Source organism: Triticum dicoccoides, chromosome 2B (genome assembly GCF_002162155.2).
Source record: "Triticum dicoccoides isolate Atlit2015 ecotype Zavitan chromosome 2B, WEW_v2.0, whole genome shotgun sequence".
Lineage (NCBI taxonomy): Eukaryota > Viridiplantae > Streptophyta > Magnoliopsida > Poales > Poaceae > Triticum > Triticum dicoccoides.
In genome coordinates this window covers 609,147,667-609,159,373 of record NC_041383.1, presented here as the reverse complement: position 1 = coordinate 609,159,373, position 11,707 = coordinate 609,147,667, and positions in this window count along the sequence as shown.

Here is an 11,707-nt window from a genome sequence, read left to right as displayed (position 1 = left end):
ATCACTGAAGTCTTTCTGTCTGTGTGACCTGAAGACTTATTACATTTGAGGACTGTGTATCCTCCAGCCGGTTAGGCATCGCGTTCTAAGCATCCAAGAGTCATTGTGGATTGCCGGGTGAACACAGTATGTGAAGGTTCAGAAGTCTACCTTGAAGACTTACCAGAGTGATTGGGCGAGGACTAGGTGTCCTTAGCTCAAGGGGAATAAGGTGAAGACACGGTCTTCTGAGTTGAATCTCAGCCTCCCTAACCAGATGTACAGTTGTCACAGCAACTGGAACTGGTCCAACAAATCTTGTGTCTTCAACAAGTGACTGGTTCTATCCCTTCCCTCCTTTACTTTGAGTTTGTCTTCGTGAAGTCATTGCTTATCTGTCTTATCTGTTTGACTTCAATGTTTGACTACTATTGTTGATTGGCTTCATACTATCTTCCATCCTGATCCTTACTACCTAGCTGCTATTAGTCTTCGTGCGTTAACACTATTGCATACTTGACTATGGCTTGCTCGTTGTAGTTTATCTTCCGCTGCATATCAATTAGGTCATTTCTATTGTTTGTCTTCGAAACTTCCACGTTTTGAAGACTTTGATAAAAATCGCCTATTCACCCCCCCCCCACTCTAGTCGATAACTAGCACTTTCAATTGGTATTAGGGCAAGGTAATCCCTTGTTCTGTGTGATTCGGTTTAACCACCTGGAGTTTAGCTATGTCGACTGCAGGATTGAGGAATGTATCTTGCCCCACCTTTGACGGTCATGAATATCCTCGGTGGAAAGCCATGATGAAGAAGCGACTCATGGCTATGAACACCAAACTGTGGACCATCACTGAGATTGGTCTTACCGATCTATGCAAGATGGCGGAGGCTGATGACATTCGCAAGTACACTCTAATGAACCTCACAGCGAAGGATGTCATCTGCTCCTGCCTGTCCCGAAATCAGTTCAGGAACGTCATGCACCTCAATCACGCAAAGCTAATCTAGGACCGGCTTTCTGAAGTCTATGAAAGTCATCTTAGTCGTCATGATCCTTGGCTTGATGACTACAAGGAGTCTCTTAAAGAGATGACCTTTCCACCTGAATCGTCTTCATCTTCACCATGCCTCATGGCAGGGGGTGCTAAGGTAACTGAATGCTACCTCTCTAAAACCAGTGATGATGAATCAGCTGATGAATTTGGCCCCAGCTATGTCAAACTTGGTTCCCTTGCCACTAAACAATAAAGAGCTTTGGAAAAGATTCAAAACATGCTTAGTAAGAGCGATGATATGTTGGGCGAAGAAATGGATCAGTCAAAAGCTTTGGCTGAGAGTCTTCAGAGACTGCATTCCAAGTTTGATGCCCTTCAAGATCAACATAATGCTCTCTTATCTGATCATGAGAAACTTTCTTCTGAATGTCTTCAAAGAGAGCAAGATCTTGAAAAGATAAGAGTGGATTATGAAGCTCTTCTGAAGAAGCACGATTCATTTCTTGCTCAACAAATCAGCGTTACACAGGATGGATTTGAACCACCATGCTTAAAATGCATTGAGCGTGATAACGCTGCCTCTATTGCTGAATGTTCCACTGCTGCTACTGTTGCTCTGTCTTCAACTACTGATGTGGTAACTAACCTCTCTGTTGAGGATACCACTACTATTGCTGATGAAAATGCTAGGTTGAAGACATTGCTTGAAACAGGGATGTACAAAAGTCTGAAAAGGCATCAGACACTTTGCGATGTCCTCAAAAAGCAGATTCTGAACCGAAACCCTAGGAAAGAGGGTGTTGGGTTCGAGAGGAAAATGAATGCCGATGGTTCCTACTGGAAGCCTGAGCAGTATCCCAAAACCACATGGGTTGCTGCAAAGGAACCTTTAGTGGATCCATCCACTTTATCTGGCTTTACCTGTACTAATCATGTTATCATTGATGAATCCTTTGATGCAAACTATAAACTGTTCAAAAATCAGAATGGTGAAGTGTTTGCCAGGTATATTGGTACTAACTGCAGGAATGGACTCCCAATGAAGAAGATTTGGGTTCCCAAAAGCTGTCTTGAAAATCTTCTTGTGAATGTCATCATGACACCACCAGGGAAGAAGACAAACCCCAGACCAAAGGCATCATATGGTCCAACGGCTTCATACGAATACAGGACTCACTTGAGTCACCGTAACGCCAATGTTTTGCAGGGAAATCGTGCTCAAACTTATGAATATGAACGTGTGTCCTCAAACCGCCATGTTCATAGGACTAAGAACTTTTCTGCTTATTCATATGAGTATCATTCATCTCCTGCAAGCCTATTTGCTAGGGCTTCAAAGCCAAAATTCTCAGATGCTGCACTTAGACTCATTGCTTCTAAGCCACCCCTGAAGATGTGGGTGGTGAAGAAGAACTCACTCTCTTTTGCAGAACATGGTCTCTAGCCAGCAATCAAAGGCGTCCGATGTAATTGCTGGGGACCTAAAACACAAAGGGATGCATGATAAAATGACTTACTACGTATTCCACATATGAATCTCTTACCTGTCATACTATGTGCTAACTTTCATCTATGCTGTGATAATCCAAGTGTGCATCAAATGCGTATGCTTCACAACATACCTTGTGAAGCCTATCCTCCTAACTGCACTGTAGGGTATGACACCTCGTGCTTCAGAATGGATTATGGACAGCGGATGCACTAATCATATGACTGATGATCGAAATCTACTCATGGACTCAACCTTACGTCCATCCGACAAGAGTCAAATCACATTTGCTGACACTGGTAAAGGCAAGGTATTGGGTCTAGGTAGAGTTGCAATCTCAAAGGATCAACACATGGATAAAGTGATGCTTGTTGAATCCCTTGGATTCAACTTAATGTCTGTCTCAATGCTTTGTGACTTAAACATGATTGTGATATTTGGAAAATATCGTTGCCTTGTACTAATGGAATCTGACAAGTCTCTAGTATTTGAAGGGTATAGAAAAGGTGATCTATACATGGTAGATTGCTCAACATGTCCACAGCTTGCCGTATGTCTTCTTGTAAAAGCTTCAGAATGCTGGCTCTGGCATCGAAGGATGGGGCATGCTGGCATGAGGAACTTACACACTCTCGTCAAGAAGAACCATGTCATTGGCATCAAAGGTGTCAAGTTCAAGAAAGATCATTTGTGTGGTGCCTGCGAAGCTGGAAAGATGACGAGGGCCAAGCACCCCTCGAAGACTATCATGACAACATCTCAACCCTTCGAGCTGTTGCACATGGACTTATTTGGTCCTACTCACTACTCCACCCTCACAATAACGGCGTGTCTCTATGGCTTCGTTATTGTTGATGACTACTCAAGATACACATGGGTGCACATAATTCTCTACAAGACTGAAGTACAAGATGTCTTCAAACGATTCGTCAATCGAGCAATGAACAATTATGGCGTCAAGATCAAGCATATCAGAAGTGACAACGGCACTGAATTCAAGAACACCGGGCTTGATCTTTATCTGGATACAATGGGAATCACTCATGAATTTTCTGCTCCATACACACCTCAGCAAAATGGCATTGTTGAGCGCAAGAACAGAACCCTCATTGAGATGGCTCGAACAATGCTCGATGAGTACAAGACACCAAGAAAGTTCTGGCCTGAAGCTATTGATACAGCTTGTCACATCATCAACCGTGTCTACATCCATAAGCTTCTGGGCAAGACATCCTATGAGCTCCTTACTGGCAAGAAGCCAAATGTCAGCTACTTCAGAGTTTTTGGTGCTAGATGCTGGATCAAGGATCCCCATCACAAGTCAAAATTTGAACCCAAAGCTCATGAAGGCTTCATGCTAGGCTATGAAAAGGATTCACACTCTTACAGAGTCTTCAACCTCTTCCACTACAAAATCGTTGGAACAGTGGATGTGGCGATTTGATGAAACCAATGGTTCACAACGAGAGCTCCTGCCAAGCACACTAGATGAAGCTCCTTCCAATGAATCTATCAAGCTGATGGGAACTGGTGAAATCATGCCCTCTGAAGCACAGCCTGAAGAGGAACTTATCATTTCTGCACCAAACCAACCTGAAGACAATGCTCAGACCAAAGATAATCCTCCCAATGATGACAATGATCAGCATGAGCAAGGGCTTCGTCCAGTTCATCCTCGTGTTGCAAATGAAGTACAAATTGAGAAGATAATTGATAGCATCAACGCACCTGGTCCGCTTACTCGCTCAAGAGCAACACAGTTAGCAAATTTCTGTGGGCATTTATTTCTATCAATATCTGAACCCAAGAAAGTTGCTGAAGCCTTTATGGAACCTGAATGGATTCAAGCCATGCAAGAAGAACTTCAATAGTTCAAGCTAAATAATGTTTGGGAACTTGTCAAGTGCCCTGACCCTCGCAAGCATAACATTATTGGCACTAAATGGATATATCGGAACAAGCAAGATGAGCATGGTCAAGTCATCAGGAACAAAGCTCGTCTAGTAGCACAAGGATATACTCAAGTTGAAGGAATCGACTTCGATGAAACTTTTGCTCCTGTGGCTCGGCTTGAAGCTATTCGCATACTGCTAGCCTATGTTAATCACCACAACATCTTGCTATATCAAATGGATGTGAAAAGTGCTTTCCTCAATGGCAAGATTGAAGAAGAAGTGTATGTTGCTCAACCACCTGGCTTTGATGATCCAAAACATCCTGATATGGTGTACAAGCTAAACAAAGCACTGTATGGCCTCAAACAAGCTCCTCGCGCCTGGTATGATACAATCAAAGACTTCCTGAAGAGCAAAGGATTCAAACCTGGATCCCTAGATCCCACACTCTTCATGAAGACATATGATGGTGAACTGTTTGTGTGCCAAATATATGTGGATGACATAATCTTCGGCTGCACCAACCAGAAGTATAGTGATGAGTTTGGATACATGATGCCAGAGCAATATCAGATGTCCATGATGTGTGAGATGAAGTTCTTCCTTGGTCTTCAAATTCGTCAGCAAAGAAATGGCATCTTCATATCTCAAGAAAAGTATCTCAAAGACTGCCTGAAGAAGTTCGGCATGCATGATTGCAAAGGTTACATGACGCCAATGCCAGCCAAACATCATCTTGGTCCCGACGACAATGGTAAAGAGTTCGATCAAAAGGTATACCGCTCCATGATTGGTTATTTACTTTACCTATGTGCATATAGGCCAGATATTATGCTTAGTGTTTGCATGTGTGCTCGATTCCAAGCGGCACCAAAGGAATCGCATCACTTAGCTGTGAAGCGAATTCTTAGATATTTGGCTTACACCCCAACACTCGGATTATGGTATCCAAAGGGCTCAAGGTTTGATCTGGTTGGATTCTCGGATGCTGATTATGCTGGTGACAAGGTGGATCACAATTCAACATCAGGAACATGACACTTTCTGGGACGATCACTTGTCTATTGGTCTTCAAAGAAGCAAAACTGTGTATCACTCTCAACTTCTGAATCTGAATACATTGCAGCTGGATCTTGTTGTGCTCAGCTTCTGTGGATGAAGCAAACTCTCAAGGACTATGGCATCAATCTGAAGCAAGTACCTCTCTTCTGCGACAACGAAAGCGCCATCAAGATTGCCAACAATCCAGTTCAGCACTCGAAGACAAAGCACATTGAAATTCGTCATCATTTTCTCAGAGATCATGTCATGAAGAAAGATATTGACATCATTCACGTTAACACTGAAGAGCAACTGGCAGATATCTTCACAAAGCCCTTGGATGAGAAAAGGTTTTGCAAGTTACGGTGTGAGCTAAATATCTTGGAATCCTCAAATGTCCTGTGATCAGGCACACATCCTAACACTTATGCATGTTGATGACTTAGATGTGCAACACACGAAGTAAAGTATATCTTCAATCAATGAAGACTTCCATTCTGAGTGTGAATACGTTAACATGGAATTTGACTTCGGAGCGCCACTATAATTGTGCGCCATGTCTGGGTCTAATACTTCCTATACGGTGGGTAACGCCACCACCAAAATTTCTTGGTTTGAAGTGTTTCACTAATGGCGTTATTGTTGAATATCTTCGCATATTGATTTGTCTTCAACTTTCAACTTATCTTCATGATTTACTTCACTATGTTGAGTTGATTGCCTTCTCATATATATATACTAGTATTTTGTCCTCTACAGCATTCACTTATAGCTATGTCTTCATTGTTGAATATTTTGAACTAAGTGAATGTGATCGGACCCTAACCTCTCTATGCTTACTATCTCAAACTCTATCTGTCCAAATCATATGCATTCTGTTGAAACTGTCGAATGTCTTCTCTACATCCTTGTCAGCAGAAGACACAGAGACAAACATCAAGTCCTATTTAAATGATTCATCTTTATTGTCGATATCCGGAGAAGCCGGAACAACCATCAGACAAACTTGGCGGGCGTGGGAACGTGGGACAACTCTGAGTATGTTGCATGCTTGCCACGTGTCCCACGGATGTGAACAGACAGGGGCACCTGCGTAATTGCGTTGTGCCGCACACCTACTTATAAATACGTGTCCCCTGCGGTCAAGAAAACCTTCTTCCACCTCTCCACCTCGTCAAAACCCTAGCGCCACCGCTAGCTCTCGACGACGCCGGTGATGAAGCGCTTAGCTGCCGCGACTTCTCCGACGCCGTCCTCACGCCGGCCGCGGGCATCGTCCTCTCCGCCGCCGCCATAGGTGTCCTCCGTCGCCAAGTAAGGGCACGGTGGACTGAACTTCTCGGTCTCCAAATTCTTCCCACCTAGCAGTTCTTCGTGTGGTAAATATGACTCTATTTTTACCATCTTTTTGATCCTCAATGATTCATCCAATTTACCAAAATTGGTTTCTGTCTATACAAAGTTAGATCTATTCTGTCTGCATCTCATACTGCCTAGTATATTCACTTAAGCTTCACATCTAGTTAGATTCCTCACTTGTACTTATTCACGGATTTGTACAAATCTGGAACCGGCTCTCAACATATAAGTGAATGTCTTTGCAACATGAGGTCAATGTCTTCAAACTGATTTATCTTCAAAATCTTCTGAGAATGCATATGACCTCTTCCCCTTCCCTCGCATCTCTAATGCTGTCACAGGTACATGTCCGTGGGAGAATCCCTAGGTTCTCATAGTCTGCATTCGTTTGCAGAATTCTTACAGCAACACATTGATTCTCCTGAAGCCAGTTCCTGTCTGACCAACAAGCGAAAGCCTTTGAAGCCTTTGAACATATTGAAACCGTTCAGTTTGAAGTTCATGGCTGCAGAGGAATCAGTAAGGAAGGGTGGCAGACAGCATCGTGGGGGAACTTCAAAGGATCTGCCTGATGATCTTGCTGAAATCTACAAAACAGATCCTGAAGAGGATTACAATCAGCGCAAGACTCGAATCCAATGGATTTGACGCTATTGGGCTGAACAGTGGTTCAAGTACAAGTTCGTGACCCAGGAGTACGCAGAGAAGAATGCTATCAAGAGCCCTTGGGGTGACATTCTCTATCGAGGCCTTCCCCCCAAGAACAAAGTTGAAGCCATTGCGCAAGAATTCTATCCTTGCATGGTCCGTGGACCACAGCCTGAAGAAGTCGACCCATCATCATTGCTCTGGTGTCGTGACGACAATCTCTTCAAGCGCAACTTCCAGATTGCTAAGGCTTCGGCAATGGAAAACAAGAAGTCACGGGGATTAGACTTCAATCCAGGTCCCTCTGCTCCCCGTGATGATGGCACACGTGAAGCTGAAGAAAATAGAATTGGCCCCTTTGCAAACCTTGATGGCCTCATCTCCTACATCTTGGTACAAGGTGCCAAAGTGGATCATTCTGACAATGATGCTGATTCTGATGAAGCCCCAGCTCCTCCTCCAAGGCCACAGAAGCAAAAGAAGATTAAGGCTTCATCATCAGCTGCTCCTCCAAAAGCTTCTCCTATGAAGCCACTGGCCACTGCACCTCCTGAAGCCAGTGTGCAGTCTGAAGATCTTTCCCGCATATACAAGAAGACGGAGAAGAAAAAGAAAATCGTCAAGAGTACCGATCAGGCTTTGACTCCTGCTGCTATTCTGCGTGAAGAGCACATTGATCTGTCCAGCGATGACGATCTTGCAGATGATGCTCTTGAGCAACTGATCAAGAGCAAGGAAGAAGCAGATATCTTTAACAACTTGCCTCTCTTTGACGTGGCAGTCATTCATAACTTCATTCATGAGTGGTTTGATACACCAAATCTCAGCTTTGATGATCTGCAACTTCCAATTGGCCTCAGCGTCGCCTTCAATGGCGCCATTGCTTCTGAGCTAGCTATTGCTCAGCGCATCGTTGAGCTGAAAAACAAAATTGACTATGAAAAGGCTCAGTTCAAGAAGCATGTGGCAAAGCTCAGCGTGCAAGATGTCAAGAACTTCAAGATCATGTTGCACGAGCTCAAAGAAGCCTTTCACAAGAAGCGTGAAGAAGCTCGAGGCTCCAGAGAGCGTATGAAGAGTCTGGCTGACAAGTGTGTGCTTGCCTACAATGAGGCTGAGAAGCGCAAGTCTCTTGGCCGTCCTGGCATTGACCCCAGGATGGCAGCAAAGAAGAAGAAGCTCTCCACTGCCAACCTGCACCTTCAAGTCAAGAGCTCCTCGCATTATCTTCCCAAGCAGCATGACTGGCTCGAAGCCAAAGGTCACTACTACCGCTTCAAAACAGAAGAAGACGAGGGCTGCAAAGGCTGAAGCTAGAAAGAGAAAGAATATTGAAGCCTCTGAAGCTGCTCCCACCAAGAAGAAGCGCAAGATCAAAAAGAGTCGGGCTGCTCCCACAGAGCCCCTTGTTGTTGAACCCATCTTAGTGGTTCGTCCTGCATCTGCATCCCAAGAACTTCGCATGACTGTTCATGAGCCTGCTTCCACAGAGGCTTCGGAAGCTGAAGATGTTCCAGCAGCTAAACCCACCGCTGCTGAGGACATTGGTCAAGATGACAATGTTGAAGATGATGAAGTTCTTCCTCAAATTGAATACAATGTGGTATCATCGCCTGTTCTCACGAACAGCGAACTCATCAGCATTAGTCCCTCTGACGCCAATTGCTCAGGATGCTTCATGGGCTGATCGCCCGCAAGAACAAGACTCCCCCAGTACTCCCCAACAACAACAAGCCACACCATCCGTGCAAGTTGAAGAGGATGAGGACCTGCCCACTCCATCTCCAAAGGCGTCGCCTGTACTACAAAGGCTTCGCAAAGGACCAAGGCCTCAAGTCCCTCTTCCGAGCGTTCTAGAAGGAGAAGTGCACCATCAACCTGTTGCACGTCAAGTGTTTTCGGAAGCCACTCCTGCTGTGAATGTCTCCGAGTCTGAAGCACCTGCTGCTGAAGACAATCCGGCTGCATCAGCCGATGAAGAACGTCAAGAAGAACGAGTTCCTACTCCCCCCATTCCTAAAGAAACTGTTCATGAAGTGAACGTGTCTGTGCCTGACCCTCCAGCTCAGCAAGTGGAGGTTGAAAACCCTGAAGCTGCCACTACCAACGCAAGTGAAGCTCATGACATTGTCATGACTAAAGCTACTGTGGAGCTTGAACCAAACAGTGAGCCAGAAACCGATGAGGCAACTGCTCCTGAAGCTCCTGTTGTGCAGCCAGAAGCCACTGTTGCTACCACTGCTCCTGTTCCGCCACCAAGGCCCTATACAATCGAGCAAGCATACAACCATGGCGAGCTAATCACAGTAAGATGGCCCGTTCTGGTCCCTCCGCCTATTGTCTCTGGTCCTCAGTTTGACTATCACATTGAGCATAGGCCTCAGGTCCAGAAGCCAAAGCCAAGACTGCCAAGATTTCTAGGTACTGCCACATCTGTCAGGTCTTTCAATGCAAATGGCTTCAAAAGCCACAACACATTCTTTGACAGCTCAAAGAACCCCTACACAAAGCCAAGAATATCATCAGATCGGTTCTGGAGTCATCAGCAGCGAAGCTATTACTCCTGTGTTCTGTATGATCAAGGGGGCATTTTCCCTCATATGCGCCTCGACACTGAAGCCATTGCTGGACTGCCGTGCTTAGAAGAAGCACTTGATTGTTTTCGTGATGCTGGTCTGCTCAGCTTTGTCACAGACAAAGAACATTGGAATGAAGAGCTATTGCTTCAATTCTATGCTACCCTCCACATTCGCGGCTACAACAGAGATATCAAGACCTGGGTTCTCAAGTGGATGACAGGAAATGTTCATCATGAAGCCAAAGCTCTTGACATCATTGAGCTTACAGGCCTATCCACTCCTGGAGATCTATATGAACCTGGTTGTCAAAAACATCACAATGCACTGGAAAGCATCTTCCATAAGCCTGAACCCAATATGAGCCAGATGTTGAGCATGATGAAGCCTTTGCCACGTGATGATGAATATCCAAAGGAGTTCTTTGTTGATGACCTTGAGTATCTGCCGCGCACCATATATCATATCATCAGGCGGACTCTATGGCTGATCAAAGGACATTCATCAGCTGCAAAACTTGAAGGAGCCATGAAGACATTGGTCTTTTACATCCTCAATGGCATCAGCTTCAATGCACATGATTTCTTCATCAGGCAACTGGCTGCATCTGGATCTGACCTTTTCGGACTAAAGTTCTATGCTCCATGGGTCATGCACCTCATCAAGCAACACTCTGCTGTCAACTATCAACCGTCTGCTCGCAATCATGTGATCTTCCTACCAGAGGTTGACATGTAAGTTGAAGCCATATACCCAGAACCTGCCAAGAAGCCTCTTTGTCTTCAGAATGCTGAACATCAAAGCTTCACTCAGCCTATGGAAGGAGTCCAAGCTGTCACGCGTGTCTATCCGATGGCTGGGAATACTCGTCTGCCTCATCGTGCACCAACTTAAGCTACTGAGAGCACAATTGCTCAAAGGCCTCGGAAGCGCTCTCGGGTCCTCAATGACCGAGAACTTCTTGTGGCCCTACATCAGAAGCAAGATAAGCATTATTTTTTGCTGAAGCGTCAGATGCAAAGCCTCTTGGTGGATGTAAATCGCATTCGAAACCTTGCCACCAAGAATGCATTTGTCACTCACGAAACTTGTCAGCGTTAATGGAAGAGTTTGACCCTACTCAGTGCTGAAGCTGATCTTCAAGACGATGGCTTCACTGAAAGATTCAAGTTTGACTCCACTCCTCCACGGAATGTTGTCCTACGAAGAACTCACTCTCTTGAAGACTCTGACTATTCTTCCTCCACGGCAACTGTCAACGCCAATGTGATAGATGATGAAGACGATGCTACTTCACCACCCCCTACTTCTGCACGCATCGACACTGCACCGAGTTCGTCTGCACCGCCAAACGACAACGACAACCCTGCTGCTTCAACTACTCCTCATGAGGACGAGTAGATGCTCTATGTCTTCAAACCTTTTTGGTCATTACTAACAAAAGGGGGAGAAGCGTATGAGTTTGATAGTCTTCAAGCAGGTTCATAAGGGCGGTTGCTTTATATTTTGCCTAGTGTTTACAACTCTTGCTTTTTATACATTTCATTCTTTGAGTTGTAACACTTAAATTTGATGGTCGTCTGCCACTTATTTGCGTTTCCACGTGCGATGATAACTTCCGCACTTAGATCAATCTGCAGACGTCCATTTCTCATTATGCATGTCATTCTCTTAGCTATATCATTTCATGCATGATGAATTATCCTCATAAGTTGAAGTGG